The sequence below is a fragment of the Myotis lucifugus genome, unplaced genomic scaffold (genome assembly GCF_000147115.1).
Source record: "Myotis lucifugus unplaced genomic scaffold, Myoluc2.0 scaffold_240, whole genome shotgun sequence".
NCBI lineage: Eukaryota > Metazoa > Chordata > Mammalia > Chiroptera > Vespertilionidae > Myotis > Myotis lucifugus.
In genome coordinates this window covers 80,881-99,523 of record NW_005871288.1, presented here as the reverse complement: position 1 = coordinate 99,523, position 18,643 = coordinate 80,881, and the positions used below count along the sequence as shown (strand labels likewise).

The 18,643-nt window shown below is 40.3% G+C and overlaps 1 pseudogene; it reads right to left on the bottom strand.

The window, feature by feature from the left end:
• Window positions 1–697: 697 nt before the first annotated feature.
• LOC102416900 lies at window positions 698–4,355 on the bottom strand (annotated as a pseudogene).
• Window positions 4,356–18,643: the final 14,288 nt, after the last annotated feature.

Here is an 18,643-nt window from a genome sequence, read left to right as displayed (position 1 = left end):
GCTTAATTTCCTTATCTGTTTACAACCCAGACTTAATTTTGCATATGTAATAAAATCTGTATCTTTGGGTGGAATAGGTTACTAGCTCACAAAACAGGCAAGCTGGAAATTAATAACGTGTGCTTTAAAATGCAAGTAAGTGATGTTTGCTACATGCTTTTAAATAAAGCATATGGAAAAATAAATTATTTTTCTGAGAAACAAAGAGAATGCTATTGGAATCTATTATCCAGGGCATCTCCTCTGATAAATTTGTCCAGAGCTTCCTCTGAAGAGAGAGGACCAAGCCCTCCATGCACATGACATTCTTCTGCCTCTGCCTCACTTTCCCTGTCTTTCCCTTTGCTCTCAGAGCCTCCTCAAGGGCTTCCTAATCTCAAGAGGTCTCTCCTCCCCAGCTTAAGCACATACTCAAACCTTTGCATTGTAAAATGTTGAATGATACAGTCAGAAGTTGTTGTTTTTTAAACCCTTTAGAATAGAATAGATGTTTTCAAGTGCTTCATAGCTCTCAGAGCGTTCTTTGGTGCCTGTCAACACCACTTTTCCAGATACAGAAATGAGCAACACAGTTCATGGTATTGCCAGTCTGTCAGGAAACAGTTCAGGCTCATCACTACCACTACTAAACTGCAGATGGGTTAGCACCAAGCCCAATGGGAAATCTCAATTCATGGCTTCCAATCATGTTCTTAACTTACAATTCGAGGAATCTGATAGGGAACCCAAGCTTCTGCACCACATGAGCATAGTTTCTTGCTGCAAGTTGAGACTGCTTTGCCTTCTCTTCGTTACTATAGTCAAAGATAGGATTTTCAAAATCTAGCCCAATGCCTTACTCCCTAACCTCTCCACAAGTGCATCACCTGCTGCTCCAGTCAATTATTGCTCATGAACAGATCATCACTCCACGTTTCTCATTGTTCAGTTTTCCATGATATTTGCAGATTTTCCCTTCAGAAAAGATCTCACTTAATTTCTATCACCACAGTTATAATAAATTCAGAAGCAGAGAAAAGAGACCAGAACTCCAGTGTTGGAGGAGCAGTGATTTACACCAACTCACAGTTTATTTAACTGCAGGCCCCTTAAGAACAGAAGTTGGTGCTCTCTGAGATCTGCGGAACTATGCCATTAATACTAATCACTGAATGTTTTACTTTTATCTGGTTGCTGATGTCATGTAGACACTGCACTACACTGTCATGTAGACAATGCTCTTTCCAATGAACACAGAATGGACTGCATAAATTTGTACCCAAAACAAAAATTCTTTAGTTGTGTCTATTGTGATCTTAAGAACTTCATATCTCATTTGAGAATTCAGAGGTAATCAGAGCTTTGGTAGGAAAATCCATTTATTAGCCAATGAGAAGTATTAGGATTAAATTTAAAATTAAATTTAGGATTACATTTAAAACTCTAGTTGGAATCTAACACCTACAATAACTTAAGGTAGCTGATGTTGATACATTTCAAAGGCTCTAAAGATAAGTGTTGAAACCAGAAACACCAGTCAGAAAGTATATATGCACCCCTATGTTCATAGCAGCACAGTTTACAATAGCTAAGATTTAAAAACAACCTAAGTGCCCACCAGCAGAAGAGTGGATTAAAAAACTGTGGTACATCTACACAATGGGATACTATGCTGCTATAAAAAAGAAGGAACTTTTACCATTTGCAACACCATGGATGGAACTGGAGAGCATTGTGCTAAGCGAAATAAGCCAGTTGGAGAAAGATAAATATCACATGATCTCATAGAGAACCAAGATGGCGGCATAAGGTATAAACTTGTACGTGCTGCCCCCCACAACAACATTAAAACTACAACTATAAGACAAAGCAGCTATCATCCAGAACCATGGGAAAGCTGGCCGAGTGGAAGTTCTACAACTAGAAGGAAAGAAAAAAGCGCATTGAGACTGGGTAGGAAGTGCAGAGGCGCCAAGAACAGAGGTACAAAGGCGCGTGCGAGGCAGCTGCACCTGGGTGCACCGTTTTTTTTTTCAATTGGAAGGGGATACAAGCTCTCAAATGCACTGAACTCATTTACAGCGAGACTCTGGGGTCCCAGACTCCTACGAGGGTGGCTTTCTCACAGAGCTGCTCGCAGGGATCATTGTTGCTGTGGGGGCGGGGGACTCAGGGACACAGAGGGATGCTGTGGGGGCGGGGGACTCAGGGACACAGAGGGACTCTGGACGCAAAGACGCAGAGTCGCGGAGTCGCAGTGATGCAAGCTCCGCCCTGGTGATTCTCTGAGACCCTGCCCCACTCAATTTACATCCCCAACCAAGCCGTGTGCAGAGGCGCAAAGGAATCACCTGCACTTTTGCAGCCTAACCAAAAAACTGCAGCTGGGTCAGAGAGCTCCAAAACTTCCAAACCCCAAACAAAGAGGATAAATCTGCTGATATCGCTGTAGCTCCTGCTGGGTGGACTCACACAGTGGTTGACTTGGAGATCCAGGAGCCAGGGTACCCCTGGTCAGATACCAGATTTCAACTCCTCACATCCATAAGGGACCCACTCAAGAAGCAGACTCAGTGAGCACCAAAGCCCCACTGAAGCAAGTCCTACCCCATAAGGGTGTCTCCAGCACAGCAGTTCTTCCACTGTAGACACAGCGGGTCCTCACAGTCAGCCAAAAATGCAGAGACAAAGAAACATGTCACAAATGAAAGAAATGGAGGAAAGCAAACTAATGGAGGACATAGAGTTCAAAACCACAGTTATAAGGCTACTCAAGAATCTTCTACGAACCTCTGAGGAACTTAGTGAGACCTTCAAGGATCTTAATGAGAATGCCAAAAAATGGAAAAGGACCAGTCAGAAATTAAACATACACTGACTGAAATTAAAAATAATATACAGAGATCCAACAGCAAACTAGAGGATCCCAAGAATCAAGTCAAAGATTTGAAATACAAAGAAGCAAAAAACACCCATCCAGAAAAGCAAAATGAAAAAAGAATCCAAAAATATGAAGATAGTGTATGAAGCCTCTGGGACAACTTCAAACGTACCAACATCTGAATTATCAGGGTGCCAGAAGAAGAGAGAGAGCAAGATACTGAAAGCCTATTAGAAGAAATCATGACAGAAAACTTCCCCTACCTGATGAAAGAAATAGACTTACAAGTCCAGGAAGCGAAGAGAACCCCAAATAAGAGGAATCCAAAGAGGACCACACCAAGACACATCATAATTAAAATGCCAAGGGCTAAAGACAAAGAGAGAATCTTAAAAGCATCAAGAGAAAAACAGTTAGTTACCTACAAGGGTGTACCCATACGACTGTCAGCTGATTTCTCAACAGAAACCATGCAGGCCAGAAGGGAGTGGTAAGAAATATTCAAAGTGATGAATAACAAGAACCTACAACCAAGATTACTCTACCCAGCAAAGCTATCATGTAGAATTGAAGGTCAGATAAAGAGCTTCACAGACAAGAAAACGCTAAAGGAGTTCATCACCACCAAACCAGGATTATATGAAATGCTGAAGGATATTCTTTAAGAAGAGGAAGAAGAAGAAAAAGGTAAAGATAAAAATTATGAACAACAAAGTGACAACAAATAAATATCTATCAACAAGTGAACCTAAAAATTAAGTCAGAATAAACTGGTGAATATAATAGAAGCAGGGGCATAGAAAGGGAGTGGACTGACAATTCTTGGGGGGAGGGAGGTGTGGGGGGTGCAGGAAGAGACTGGACAAAAATCTTACACCTATGGATGAGGACAGTGGCAGGGGGTAAGGGCATTGGGTGGGGTGGGAACCAGATGGAGGGGAGCTATGGGGGGGAAAAGGAGGATCTTCTGTAATAATCTGAACAATAAAGATTTATTAATTAAAAAAAATATATCACATGATCTCAATCATATGTGGGATGTAATGATCAACATAATTTGATGAACAAGAATAGATCCAGAGACAAATGGTAAGGGGGCATTAGAGAGCAACCAAAGGACAGAGGTCAGCGTGAGGCTCCTGGTGCGCTTCTGCTTATTCTTTGTTCGGCTTTTTCGAGTTGGCTTGGGCAGAATCCTCCTCTGAGCGATGAAGACCACGTGCTTCCCACTGAACTTTTTCTCCAGCTCGCGTACCAGCCGCACCTGGATTTTCTGGAAAGACTTGAGTTGAAGAACTGGGACAAAGATGATAATAGCTTTCCGACCGCCACCAACTTCAATTTCCTTGGCCGCGGTGATGTTCAGCTCCCGCAGCTGGGCCTTGAGGTCTGAGTTCATCTCCAGCTCCAGCAAAGCCTGGGAGATGCCGGACTCAAACTCGTCTGGCTTCTCGCCATTGGGCTTTACGATCTTGGCACTGGAACTGGTATGCATGCATATTAGCATAACCAATGGACACAGACACTGGGGTGGTGTGGGCTTGCCTGGGGTGGGAATGGCTGGCGGGGGGGGGAGGTCAATCGGGGAAAAAGGAGACATATGTAAAACTTTAGACAATAAATTTTAAAAAATAATAAAATAATAAAACAAAAAATAAATCACCTGAAAAAAAGATGTGTTTATTGTAAGAAATAATTAAAATAACTCTGTGTATGGTTGAGTCTGTAATTAGGCCAAAGATTAAATTTTAGTTATTAAGTGACTTTTCTCAAATAATATGGAGAATATATGTTTTAAAGAAATTAATTGTTTCTACCTGAACTCTTTGGCATTTTAATTACCTGGCATTTCCAGATTCTAGTAACTATATTCACAAATTATTATTTAGACTCTATAAGGTATCTATCATATATTCATTTAGTATTTTACAGTAGTATACTTTTTGAAAGTCACGAGAATTAATATTCTGCTTCTTTAAACTAGCCAAGATAACAATTCCAATTTTAAATAGATCCTATCTGGCTTCGCTATACTATGTTAGCCATTGATTTATCTTCAAACTTTTCATAAAAGTTGCAGTAACCTCTCAAGAACACATATAGCACAGCACACACCTCACTCCAACCTAACTCTTCTCCCAGTGTATAAATGGCTCATTAGTGGAGCTAAGACCATCATTAGTGGAGCTAAGACCATTTCAGGTCAGCCCGCACTCAGAGTTTCCATGCCTACACACTCCCTCTGTAGCACAGGGAGAGCTTTGTGTTTTCTATACGTTTAATAAATGTCTGCTGACTAAAATGAGATACAACAGTTTCTCTCATAAAACAATATGCAGAATTTGTCAACATACAAAAATTAACCAAAGTAATATATAAAAATGTGTAATGTGCTTCTTGTTGTTTTTTAGGGTACTAGAAAATCTGCCTTAATACTTAGTAAGAATACCCACTCCCACTTATAGGAGTGGGTATCCTTGAGAATATGATTTCTGTTATGATGATGTTTAAACTCAAGACACTTTCTGAAAAAAATATGAAAAGGTAATTTTATCAATACTGAGCTTTTTACAATGTGCTTCCCTGTAGCTGATTCATCTATAAAACATTCATTCTGTAAATATAAAAATTGTGTGCTCTTAGCATATATGAGCTTTCCAAATGTACCCAACTCTGCTCAATGGTTTATATGCTCTAGTGTTTTTATAGAACTTGTTTGGCCTAATGATTTCTGTTATAAATGTTTCCGATCTCAAGAATTCATTAGTAAAAATAACTTGTTGACATTGTGATTGATATTAATAATCTCTGCCATAAATAATTAATTTATATTATTAAATTTAAAACCACAGATTTTATTATTATGGGTTATACTGGTGAAACTGCCTGCATATCTAAAATAGAAAACATAGGTGGCACAAAACTTCAGCATAGCCCTACCAGACCACAGCAGGCTGCGGACCAGCAGACTATTGGGGGCCACGGGGAGATTCCTCCGTTCTCCACAGTTAACATTTGAGATTTCTTTTTCCTCCTCTGGGTCTTTATCCTTCTGCTACGGTTGTCTTCTGACTGCCTGTCCATTTCCTTAGCCCTTTCATTCCTATGGTGGCTCTTTCTCCGTAACCAGCCACTGTGCGTGTTTGTAATAGTTTATAATCTAACAGCCTTGAAGATTATGACAGCTCTAATTTTTACTTGTGATGGAAGCAGGCATCCAAAACCAAATTACAGCTTATCTCTTCAAGATAAATGAAAGCTGTAGTGCTGTGGTGACGGCTATAGTCAAGGCACAAGGACCAGAGACACTGGTTTCAAACCTCTGACCTGCTCCCTCATTGTATCCATTGGGTTTGGAAGTACCATTTGAATGTAACATTTTAAAATATTGGGGCTGTGATACGCATAATTTTCTTGTACTTAGCCAAATAAAAATAAATTAATGTCCTTCAGATTGACATTTATATAAGAATAATCTGAAATTACATAATCATGGTTATTGGTACTTATTTTTTGTATTTTAAATAGAAATGGGAAAGTAGTTGTATTATGTTTTAAAGATATGAACCTTGAAAGAATGTTGATGATTATTTTTTAAAACCTTTTAACTGAAAATAAATCTGCTTTAAATGTAGTATTTAATAGTAGCAAGGACTTCTACCTCTGACTAAGATGTAGTAACAGGGACTAAATTTACCATCACCCCTAAAACAACTAAAACACTGGAAATAGGAAGCAGTAGTTTCCAAGACATTGGACATTAGAAAATGAAGAACAATAATCACAAAGACAGGAAACAAGCCAGGTCTGACTGCCCCTGCTTACTTCCAGGAGAGATTTTCCAGGCCAGGGTGCCGGGTGCAGGTGGATCCTGGCAGAATCCCTGGGTCAAGCAGACGGAGCTAGGGGGCCAGGGTGGCCAAGGTGGCTAGCCTTTGCAGAGAACTGGAAAGCAGCACAGACAGAGAGCTGCGAAGCTCTGTAGAGGGTCTTTTTTAAATCTTCAGAGGAGTACTGACCAGTCTACACTTGTGAGGAAACCATTCAAGGTTGGGAAAAGGAATCAAAGGAATAATCCTCAGAGATTACATGGGGCCAAGAATACTTCCTTTTTCCATCAGCCAGAATGGAGGAACTCATAAATCAGAGGATATTGGACAAAGTACTCAGAAGGGTTTTTCCTCACTAGCGGGGCAAAATAGAGATACATTAAAGGCTGCTCTATTCCAAACTCACAGAGCTGAAATAAATCATGTCCTAGAACAAAGCTCGAGAATATTTATAGAAATCATGAATATCCAACATTCAACAAGGTAAATCCACAATTTATGACATTCAATAAAAAATTACCAGCATGCAAAGAAGTAGTGGAATATGTTTTTGAATATATAACACATACTGAGAAGAATAATCAATCAATTTAAAGCCAAACCAGATTGACACAGATGTTTGAATTAGCCAACAAGCACACTTAAAGTTACAATATTTGTATTCTGTATGTCTAAAAATTAAGTAGAGACATAAAAGATATTTTAAAGGACCCAAAGCAAATGTATGGAGATGAAATCTACTATAAGCTAAGAATTTTTAAATCTTATTGCTGCCATATCAATCAAGGTGAAATTACTGGGCACAAACATTTATAAGAAATCTTCACTTAATCCATCAAAGGTATCAAAACAATGCCCACTGGAAGGCTATTCCCATAATTTTTTAGGTCACCCCAACCAGTGTGACCATTTCTTGATGTTATTCCAAATTGCTGATGCTGTCTTGGGTTCTACTCTTTTTTCTAGGGTTCCTCCTAACAGAAGAAGAGGTGAGTAGGCCAGGACGCCCTTTGAGAGTGCATTAGGGCATCCCCGCCCTTTGTAAGAAAGCCTTAGGCTCTCTTTGCTTGACATAAAAATAATGGTATTTTTAAATTCTTCTAAATTTTGGAATTCTCATTACAGGGGTGAATATTTCACAAATTCTCTGGGTTGACTATTCCTCTGTTGTAAAAATAAGCACCCACGATATTTTAATCATTTTTTCAATGAAATATTACAATCCCCCCCCACACACACACACACACATATCAAAGTATGGTGAGAATCTACTCTTCCTAGAGACTAAATTAAAATATAAAACGGATGATATTATGGTAATAAAAATCCCACTGGTAAGCCCTTAGACATTCCCATATCATGTTACGGTATCGAGGTCCAGTTAAATATGTTTTTGCAATGTGACCCTGAGACAAGTTTGAACTGTAACTAGATATTTATGAGCAAATTAAAGTCTCAAAAGCCATTCTTAAGACTTTTTGTTCCAAGTGTACAAGGACCCACTAGCCCCATTTATTGGGCAGAGCTGACACACCTCTGCCCTGGCCAGCAGCTTTCTTCATACTGTGAAAGTTCATAAATTAGGTTATACATCTAGAAGATTCCTTATTAAAGAGAAAGCATTTTATCTTTCCTACTGCCATTACCCATCCCTGAGTTCATGAGAGAAATACAATCAGCAGTATTCCAAGGACAATTTTGATTTTTAAAACTCCAATCGTGACTTAACATGTACCAATAAAGACAGAGTTTCAGACTAAATGTCCACTTGAATTTGGCCTTTTTGGTTGAATAGAATCATAGACACCACCACCTTGTTTCTGATCTCACTCCCAAACAGAGCCCTAAATAGAGGAAGAATCATAGAAAGAGTTGAAAGTGTTCTCAGCCACCTTTTGCTTCACCAGGTATGTAAACTGAGGCTCAGGGAAACAGGGCTCTGGTGCCACTCTGTTCTGCTCACCTCAACTCTCCACAGCAATCTCTGCTTGCACATGGACACTCTTTTTTATTATTTTTTTAGTTACAGTTTACATTCAATATTATTTTGTATTAGTCTCTCAGGTGTACAGCATAGTGGTTAGACAATCATATACTTTACAAATTGTTCCTTCAATATGTTAGTACCTACTTGGCACCATACATAGTTATTACATTGTTGACTATATTCCCTATGCTGTATTCCACATCCCCATCACTATTTTGTAACTACCAATGTGTACTTCTTAATCGCTTCACCTTTTCCATCCAGCCCCTCAAACCCCTCCTCTCTGGCACCCATTAGTCTGTTCTCTGTGTCTCTGAGTCTGTTTCTATTTTGTTTGTTCATTTATTTTGCCCTTTCGATTCCACATGGAAGTGAAATCATATGGCATTTGTCTTTCTGTGCCTGACTTATTTTACTTAGCATAATACCCTCTAAGTCCATCTGTGCTATCACAATGGTAAGATTTCTGAATGTGGACACTCAATGACCACACTCCATACATGCGTGTAAGTCATATATGTATGGGGATGGAGTTACAGTAGTAATAATACTTGTCGTAGCACTTTCACATACATTCATTCTCTCATTTGATCTTTTAGCAACTCTGAGAGGCAAACACAGTAGATATTTGTATTCCTGCTCTACTTATGAAGAAACTAAATTTCAGAGAGGTGAAGGGACTGATCTGAAACTGTTTAGTGCCAGAAGAAATACATTTTACTTAAATATATGCAAATGTATTCTATTGGATGAGACTTCCATGTAAACAAAGAAATTGGGTAATTTTAATTTTTTGCATCCTCTAACAACAACCTAATGGGTTAGGTAGTTACTTCATGAGCAATGCTGTAGAGAAGGATGAGCATATAAGTGGCATTAGAATTATCATAAAAGCCCTCTAAAGATCTCCAGATTCCCATCTGCAGACAACACTGGAGGAGAAAGCACTCTGCTGTGGATGGCTCTGAATGCTAATGTAGCTATTGTTTTCTCCCCGTGTACATCCTGGGTCCTACCGCCCCATGCGGATGTGCTGTGGAGGCTGTGTGAGCCACAGGCTCCCGCTGTCTTTCAAGGGCAGCATGAAGGTCACAATATTCTCCACCAGGCTGGCACCGCTTTTCTTCTCACCCTGCAGGGCCCCGCACTGTCATCTGTCAAGAGCTTCCTCCAAATTTCAATGCAGATGAAATTCACCCAGACCATGTGTGACAGTAATTTGAAAATAGCAATATGCACAGAACAAATGTTAGTTCATTTGCACAAAAGGCATTTATTGAGCACCTACCATCTTTTGCACAAGATGCTGAAAGATGATTGATTTAAGGCCTTGGATAATGACACATTTAAAATAAAATTGAATATCCCCTAAAGTTAATATATATATTGCAAAAGCGAAAAATGGAAAAATATATATCAGTGTGTTTCCATTATTTATACCGTTAGAAAATAACTTCAAGGCAGGAACCATACCTGCTATATTCTCTTTATCTTTTTCAGCACCTAGTGCAGTAAAATCAAACAAATGGTATTACCTGATTCAATACAAGTCAGTCTGTTAAAATGAAAGGAGAATTGATTTGGAATGATGCCTGTGTCTGTATTATTCCCTGCCCCCTACCCACAAGACAGTTAATTTTACTGACAAAAAAAGATAATATTGTGTTGAAAAAAATGAATAAATTTTAAAAATACCTCTTTATCACCCTATTTGGTATTATTGGCAGAAATAATAATTAGCATGTGCTGACAGGTCATTTTATTCCAAATATGCTCATGTGTAATGTCTGTTGAAAATATAAACTAAAAACAGCATGCTTTAAATCTGTAAGATATTTTTTTTCAAATCTAGTTATTGTGCTTCAGAAATTACTTAATGGGAATTTTACCTAATCTTTTTGAAAAGTAGAATAATTACTTATCCACTGAAATAAGTGAGGGTCTTTCCTTGACTATATATGGAAAGGATACCTCTGTCCTATGTATTAACTAAAATCTCTTTGGAGTATGACTGACATTTATCCCTAAAAGCACAGCTCCCTAAAACGTCCTTCTCTAATAAAAGGGACATTGGCCACATGTTCCTAATTCACTTTATAACATTTTAAAACTGAAGAGTAGATGAAACCAAAATGTATAATATTCTGTAAGATTCTTTAAAAAGTCAGTAATCTGAAAATTAATAAAAGAAGTCAGTGGATTGTTCCAGATTAAAAGAGGTAAACATGACACAGACAAATGCAATACATGAAGCTTCATTCGATATAGGACTGGGAGAAAATACAATAAGACATTTGGAGATGATCAGAAAAATTTAAGTGCATTTTCAACAATAAAAAATTATTAGTTTTCTTAGGTGAAAGAAATGGGGTGTTAATCATATTATTTTTAACTTTTTTTCGATTTAGAAAACCCTCAAAATAGAAAAAAATGAGAAGAAAGAAGCCCAAGGAGGGAGTAAGTATGAGAGAGAACATAGCCTTTGCAATAGCAAAGATAAAGGGACAATACTAGTAGGTGTTTGTGGTCTGAGAGTAGAGTTTCGGACTCAGAGGTGGAGAAGTTCAGAGTGATAACTAGTTCTGGGATATTGCCCAGAAAGTGTGTGAATGATGTGGAGTGGCGGTAAGGATGTTTAAAGGACACTGAGGACATTTTCATTATTCACTTTTTCAGGTGTCACCTAACTATGGACCTGGCCTAATCTCATAAACTAGAGTAAGAAACATTAAAAATTTTACTATAGCCTCTTTTTTCAATTAGCAAAGTTTATCCTAACTCATGGGATTGACCAAATACCTCTTCAAGGTCCTAAAATTTTAATGTCTAAAGAGAAATTAGGGATCACACTTGGGATCTTGAGTTGGCACTTAGTTGTCACTGCCACCAAGTGGTCAGTAAGGGGAACTGCACTTGGTGCTAGAATCAATTGCCAATGAGGCATTTGTCTTTCTGAGACCCTACTTTTAAATTGTGGAGGTCTACCAACTCTCTAGGGTAATATTTGTGTGACAGGTTTCCAGTGAAATGTGCAATATGTCAATCCATTACGTGCTAATTTACATTAAAGGTGTAGCCTAGCATGTTCACAGTTTTCTCTTCTACAATTTGGGGAAAGGTTGTTTTCAGAATAATCATACACTTATGTGTCAATAAAAAAAGAAACCACGACACATTGAAAAACAGAAAAAGTAAGAATGTTTGGTGATACTGTCTTTATAGATAGACCTGAGTCTTCAGATCCTTGCATGGATGTGGATGGACATGGCAACATGACAAATGACATGAACATACACAGGGGAAGCATCATGAGCATAGCTTACTCATATACCTTTTACTTCTTTTCTGTATCATGGAACTATTTTTTACTCAATATACAAGGATACTATTACTTTAAAATACCCTTTTGGAAGACAAAGAGGTGAAAATGGTCAGAATTGAGAAACGAATAGTAAACCAGTGGCCCCTCTTCAATCTTTCCTTGACTTTATAGTGGCTTTTTAATAAAACTAGGTGAAAAGTGAAGACTGGAAGCTGAATGGCTACCTTTCTTTATTCAAAAAGTTCAGCAATTTTTTATTGAGCACTTACTATGGGTCAGATAGAGCTTTCATTCTAGTGGACTAAGGCAGATACTATTACCCCTGAGTCACAGAGGAAGAGGTTGACGCTCAGAAATATAGCAAGTAATATAAAGAGGTTTTAGGCACAGGTCTTTCCTACAGCAAAACCTGTGCTTGTTATTTTTATACCAGAGCAGTACCTTGAATAAAGACGTTTCATTCAAAGTTGGGGTTTTTTTATGACATTTCCTGAAACCCTTGTATTTTCCTTGGTGCTTGGCATTGTGACTAAGCTTGAAAAAGAGCTCTCCTGTATGTGCTCCACATTTCTCAAAAATTAGGAGAAAAAGGAATTGGCCAGTATTTTAGGTTATGTATTCTCATTTTTGACACCAACATGACTCCTGAGTAACTTTAATAATGAGTAGTAAATAATATGGTTTTCTTTCGAATAAACCAATGAATGTAATTAAAATTGGTCAGTTTAATTCATTGGTCACTTATTTAAAATTAAATGTCCTTACACTGATTATAAAATCACTCTGAAATATAGCTGACATCAGCAATGGAAAATAACTTTTAATCCCTTAGAAATTTAGAGCCATACAATACAAGTCATTGATAAGAAATCTAGCAGCCTTAAGAAGGTAATAAGGACTTATTAATAAGCAAAGTCTTAAAGAGTCCAATTGACTGGTAAAGCTTGAAAATCATTGTCAATTGTTGTAAGAGTTCATCTTAGGTTTCTTAATAACAAATCTAGGATTTATACAAACTACCCTCAATAACTTTTTTAAAAAATCCAAAATGTGTGTTCTATAAGATATTATTATAATATAAAGGTACAAAAATGAAATAAGTAATGGGTTAATGTAGTTATTCTCAGAGCCTTTAATGTTTCAATATGGATTATGAGTCTCAAAGAGGGAGTGAGGGAGTTATACAGGGCACAATGTGTCCCAAACTCTTTTGACCATTATATCAATCATCTATTGCCCCAATAATTTTGGATGACAAACCATACCAAACTCAGTGGCTTAAAACGATCATCACTTATTCTCACAGATCCATAGTTCAACTGAAACAGCTCTGCTTTAAGCTGCAAGTCTGTAGATCTGGGTGTTCCACACTTCTCTCACCCTCCTGGGCCCAGAACAGCGGTGGCAGATACAAAATAGGCAGTGAAAATGCATGATAGCCCTTAAGTCCTAGCCTTAGAATTGTCATACTATCTCTCTAATTCACGTTAAACTAACTAAGTGAGTCATATGGCCAAGCCCAAAGCAGAGGGATGATAAAATATGCTCTGTCTAATTGCAAGGAAGTAGATCCAGGGAAGGAAGAGGACTGGGACCAATCATTCAATCTATCACCACCATAAAACCGTTTGTGTATAGATCATCTCATGGCTTAGTGTTCTATGGAACACCCTTTCAGAAACATTGCCAAATCTCATTGGTGCTTATATAATTCTCATGCTAGTGGGCACAAAATGTCATCAAAGAGCAACATCCAGAGATGCAGCAGTCAGTGAGACATTTTAAATCAGCATAATCTACTACTGTCTTATGGGCATTTACTACTATATTCCTATAAAAGTTTCTTCCTGTTCATGGGACTTTATAAAGTCCTTCCTGTTGTCACAATTCATTGAGAATTCAACCCCTAGAGTGAATGTGAATACCATGTGTTCAGTTTGGAGAGAGAGCAATTCTTGATAGCCTCAGCCGGAATCCTGCAAAGCTGTGCTTTGAGTAAGTATAGAGCTGACAGCGGGTAGATTATGGAGAGAAGCAGCATCCCAGCCCAGGCCAGGGTCCTCAAAAGAAAGCCATGCCAAGTCAGTATATAGCTGCCCCTGAACAGCCCCTTAATGAGGAGGAATAGACACCAGGACCCAATGGGTGATCCATGAATATACATGTGTGGAGCACAATGAACCTCATTCTCATCAGAATGTGTGGTCAGTCATCAATCATTCCTTTTCTAAGGCCAGAATCAGTGAATCCCACCAAATATTCTTGAACCAGATAAAAGTTTATCTGGAAAGCAGAGTCAGAAGTCTATGTCCAGAGTGGGCCAAAACCAGGTCAGCAGCAGCTCCCACACTCACCGCCCCCCCTCCTCCCAGGAACACTGAAGTGGCTTGTCTCAAACCCCCAGCCCTGTTTCCAACTGAGAAAAAAAACTGATGTTTCAGGGGCAAGTTTTCACTCTGCATGCTGGCTCCCCAGCACTCTCTAAGTCAGGTGACATCATCAAAAGAACTCACAGCTTAGAGTGAGAACCAGATGGAATTCTATTCTTTTTTCAGCCTCCATTTCACTGCCTATCATTTATTTTAACTTTTATCTCAGTTTCTTTATCAGTAAAATGGGCTAACACCCATCATATATACCTTTCAGAGTTGTTATAAAAATAAGTGTACACAATGACACTTTTTAAAGTGTATATAAAAGTGCCACCACAAGATGAGGTCACATATCCTCCGTCAACCTCTGTGGGAATTATTAAGCATAAGCAAGGATGTAATTAAATCTCACATGATGATACTTTCCTCAATAGCGGTGTTTAACACAGGCCTTTTAGCTGCCAATGCCTAGTAAAACACAGTGCAATACATTGGGCTAGAAAAAAAAGTTGGTCTCTTAAATTTTACAATATGGCAACAACAAAAAGATGTATTCATCCTCCTTTAGAGTACACAAATAGAAAACATTGATTGTCATCATCATTATGAACCCCTGGAAAAAGGGCTGAAGTGGCAAAAATTATGATTGTAGAGACCCTGGCCTCTGCTTCTAGGTGAAAAATGCAGGGCAAGTCATCCTTGAGTTCACTTGGAAAGACTCAAAATCTGGTCAGGGGCAGAAAAGTGAACAGGGAAACAAACTTCAAGAATTTAACTTGGAGAAAATGTGAGGTGGATGACATCATAACGCACTGCATTTTTATATTATTGGAGAAATAGAAAATGGTTTATGACAAGGGTGTTACAGTGGAAGTTTTGATAACAAGTAAGAATCAGACTAAGAGGTGGATCAGGTGGCTATTTCTGTTGGGTTTTTCCTCCTTCCTCAAACGTGCCGTCATGAAATCTCATTGTCACACTTGCTAACAATCCCCACACCCTCCTAGAACCTTGGCCTCTAAATCTTCCACTTTGAACTCTTTTTTAAATTCTCTTTAAATTCCATTCCCCATACTTATTCCCTTCATTTTTCTTCGATAGATTTTAGAGCCCATACTCACTTAAAGGCAATATCTTTTTGCATAAAACACTAACTCTAAAATAGCTTCCAGTTCTAAAATGTATAATGAAATGATCCTACACTTCCTTTTAAAAAGTCTGAGTTCTTCAATTTTGTAGCCAATTTCTCCAATCTTTCAAGTTTTTCTGAATTTTCTAATGCAATGTGTAAATACATGACATTACACCGTACACTCAAGGAAAGATTCTGAAAGATGTTATAGTCGTCATCAATGACCACAGGGACCACTTACTGAGCACTTACTACATGCCAGGCCTGCTGTAAGTGCTTTTGCACATGTCATCTCCATGCAGCCTCCCAGCTACCCTCCTTGGGAAGTAATAACAACCCCTGTTTTACAGAAGGAGCAACTGAGGATTAGAGACATTAAAGAATGCCCCCAAGCTCATATGCCTAATTGGAAACGATGCTACTGGCATGTACTCAAGGCTGCCTGTCCTCAAAACCATATTAGGATCCCTTGGGTATGAAACAAGAAATAGTGTTCCAGCTCCAGCTTTACAAATGGCATCTTACTTGCTAAGTAGCAACTGAGGCCAAGAGATGTGATCAAAGGGAAAACATGAAGCTTGTGGTCATTATGGAGTAGTTTTGCTGGGTTGTGTTCATAGTTTTGGGGATACCAAAGAGGTTTAAGCAGGCTAAGCCAACGTTCCTAAAAAGAAACTAATTCCTTGGTGATATAGGTTTCTTCTTTCCTGCTTCCTTCTCTCCCTCTCTCTTCCTTTGAATCTCTGGGACATCAATAAACATTTCCTGAAATTAAAAGGTCGAATTTCTGTTCCTTCACTTCTTGGCCAGAAGCACCTACAAATGTTCACAGGAACCTAAGTAACTATTAGATCACTTGGGGGTCGGGGGGGAACAGGCTCCGTGAGAACAACTTTATCCCAGAAGAGCACGGGGCATACAGTAGGCGCTCAATAAAGGTGTGCTGATGGGATGAAGCGTGCTCTCGGTGGCGAGGGTAACCCCGAGGCTTTTTTATTGCCACTCCCTTTGGACATGGAGAAAGGGTTGGCTGGCAACCTGTCTTCGATCCTGCGGTCGGGATCCAGACCCTCCCACTCCCCACCTTCCTGCAGCTGGAACCAGCCGCGCGGTTTTGCAAGGAGGGCTCCGGGGCGAGGTCTGCAGTCGCGCCGAGAAGGACGCTCGGGCTGCTGGCCACCGTGTCACTCCGGGGGGAGGACCGCGAGCACTCAGGTGACGTTTCCTTGGGCCGGAGCGGGGGGACGAGGGGCCCCGGGGGGCCGTGGGGCGCGGGCTCCACCCGCCGCCCCTCCCAAGGGGCGTGTCACCTACAGGTGCCCCATCTCTGAGCATCTCTCCATCCCCCGCAGGTGCAGCCTGTGCTTCTGCCGGGGCGCCTGCGGGACGCGGCGGGTGGCCGCTGGCTTCACACTCAGTGAAGGAAAAGGGAAGAAAGGCGAACGGCTCGGGGACGCAGCAGCCTCGGCCCAGGGAACTGGAGCGCGCAGAGCTGGTGCACGGGGTGTACGGGGAGGAACTAGGCTGAAATAGAGTGGCGAAGGCCAGGTGTTAATCACTGGGTTGCATTTCCTAACCCAGAATTCAGGAGACCTTTTCCGAACTGGAAAAGCCAAATACAGTCCCTCCCTCGCCCAGGTAACCCCCGTGTCCCGCGCCCACGCTTTGGACGGCCTTCTGTGGAGCCCCCTCCCCAGCTGGTTAACTGGATGTTACTCTAAGTCACTTGGAGCTGGCAATGGCATCTGAACTCCTCCGCTGCCCTGAGGGGTAAGCGGCGGGAACTGGCGGCCATGGGAAGAGGGCGTGGGCTTGTGCAATAAGAGAGAAATGTGCTATTTTTTCTTTAGCCATAAGAGAGAAACGTGTGTGTGTGTTTTCTAATTCTTAATAAGGTTTTGCCCCACAGCCTGATACCTTTATTTGTAGTGAAAGCTTCTTATTAAAATGCCCCCCGAAGTTACTGCTAAATAAACAGGCATAGACATGATATTGTTTCTATTTGATGCCGGCACAGAAATCTCACAGAACTCGGTGCAAATGTAGAGGCAGGCTGTTTTCAGTGAACGTTTTCTAACTTTTCAATGTTTTCTTTTCTGCTTAAATAACCTGTTTGTCAGTATAACTCAGTGGGTAGAGCTGTGGAGAGGGGTGCTGGCTGACTGGGTGTGACTGGATTGGGTTGGAGCCCACTATTTGTATTTCATTTGAATTATGACATCTGTTTAATGTCACAATTGAACTGGCCTTTTGCAGAGCAGACGTGCCCTCATCTACCATCTCTTGGCTATGACAAGATAATTATAAGGGCAATATTGTTTGCCTCTTAGCCTAGCACAGATAGTTAAACTGCACAAAGCAATCCAATTCCAAGGGAAGAGTTCTTCTAGCCTGGGAAATAAAGTACCATCAATGCACAGGCCGCCTTATTGTTCCTGAAATATTAATGTAGATTGTTAAACAGAGATTGAGAAGGGAAGGAAAACCGCCAGGCACTTTAAAGTGGATCCAGGAATAGTCCTGCGGGTCCAAGATGCTGTGAGAGCATCAATGGCACTTTTAGTATCCGCTTGGCTTTCCTCAAACACCAGCAATTGGATTTCTGGGGAATGACCACTGCAGTACAATGACAAGTCCAGTTTTGAGGGACCAATCTGTAGACTTAACACCAGTGATAAGATGCAGCATTTGTCCTACCGGACACCCCCAAGTCCCCAGCATACTAGGTTAGTCCTGGGGTAGGATATGGGCTTTCCCTCTACAGGACCTTTGGGAACGTGTTAGACCCAACGGCCGGGGCAGTGTCTGGACAGAGGCCCTAGGTGCCCTGGGAAGGACAGTCACAGCTCCCACTGCACAAAGGACAAGGGATGGGAAATGACCCTGTGCCCTGAAGACACCAGATGCCTCTGCCCTTCACCATGAGACACCTCCCCCCACCCCACCCAGACACCGGCTCCTGCAGCCCAACTAGGAGGAACCAAGGCTGCTGCTTACCTTCTGTCTCAGAGGTACTCACCCCCACTCCCCTGTGCATTTGTTTTTAACATTCTGATCTCAGAAGTGGAATGAAATAAATCTAGGTGGAGGAATTGATGAAAGCTTGGATGGGGAAAGAAAAAGGGGAAGCCTTCCTTGTG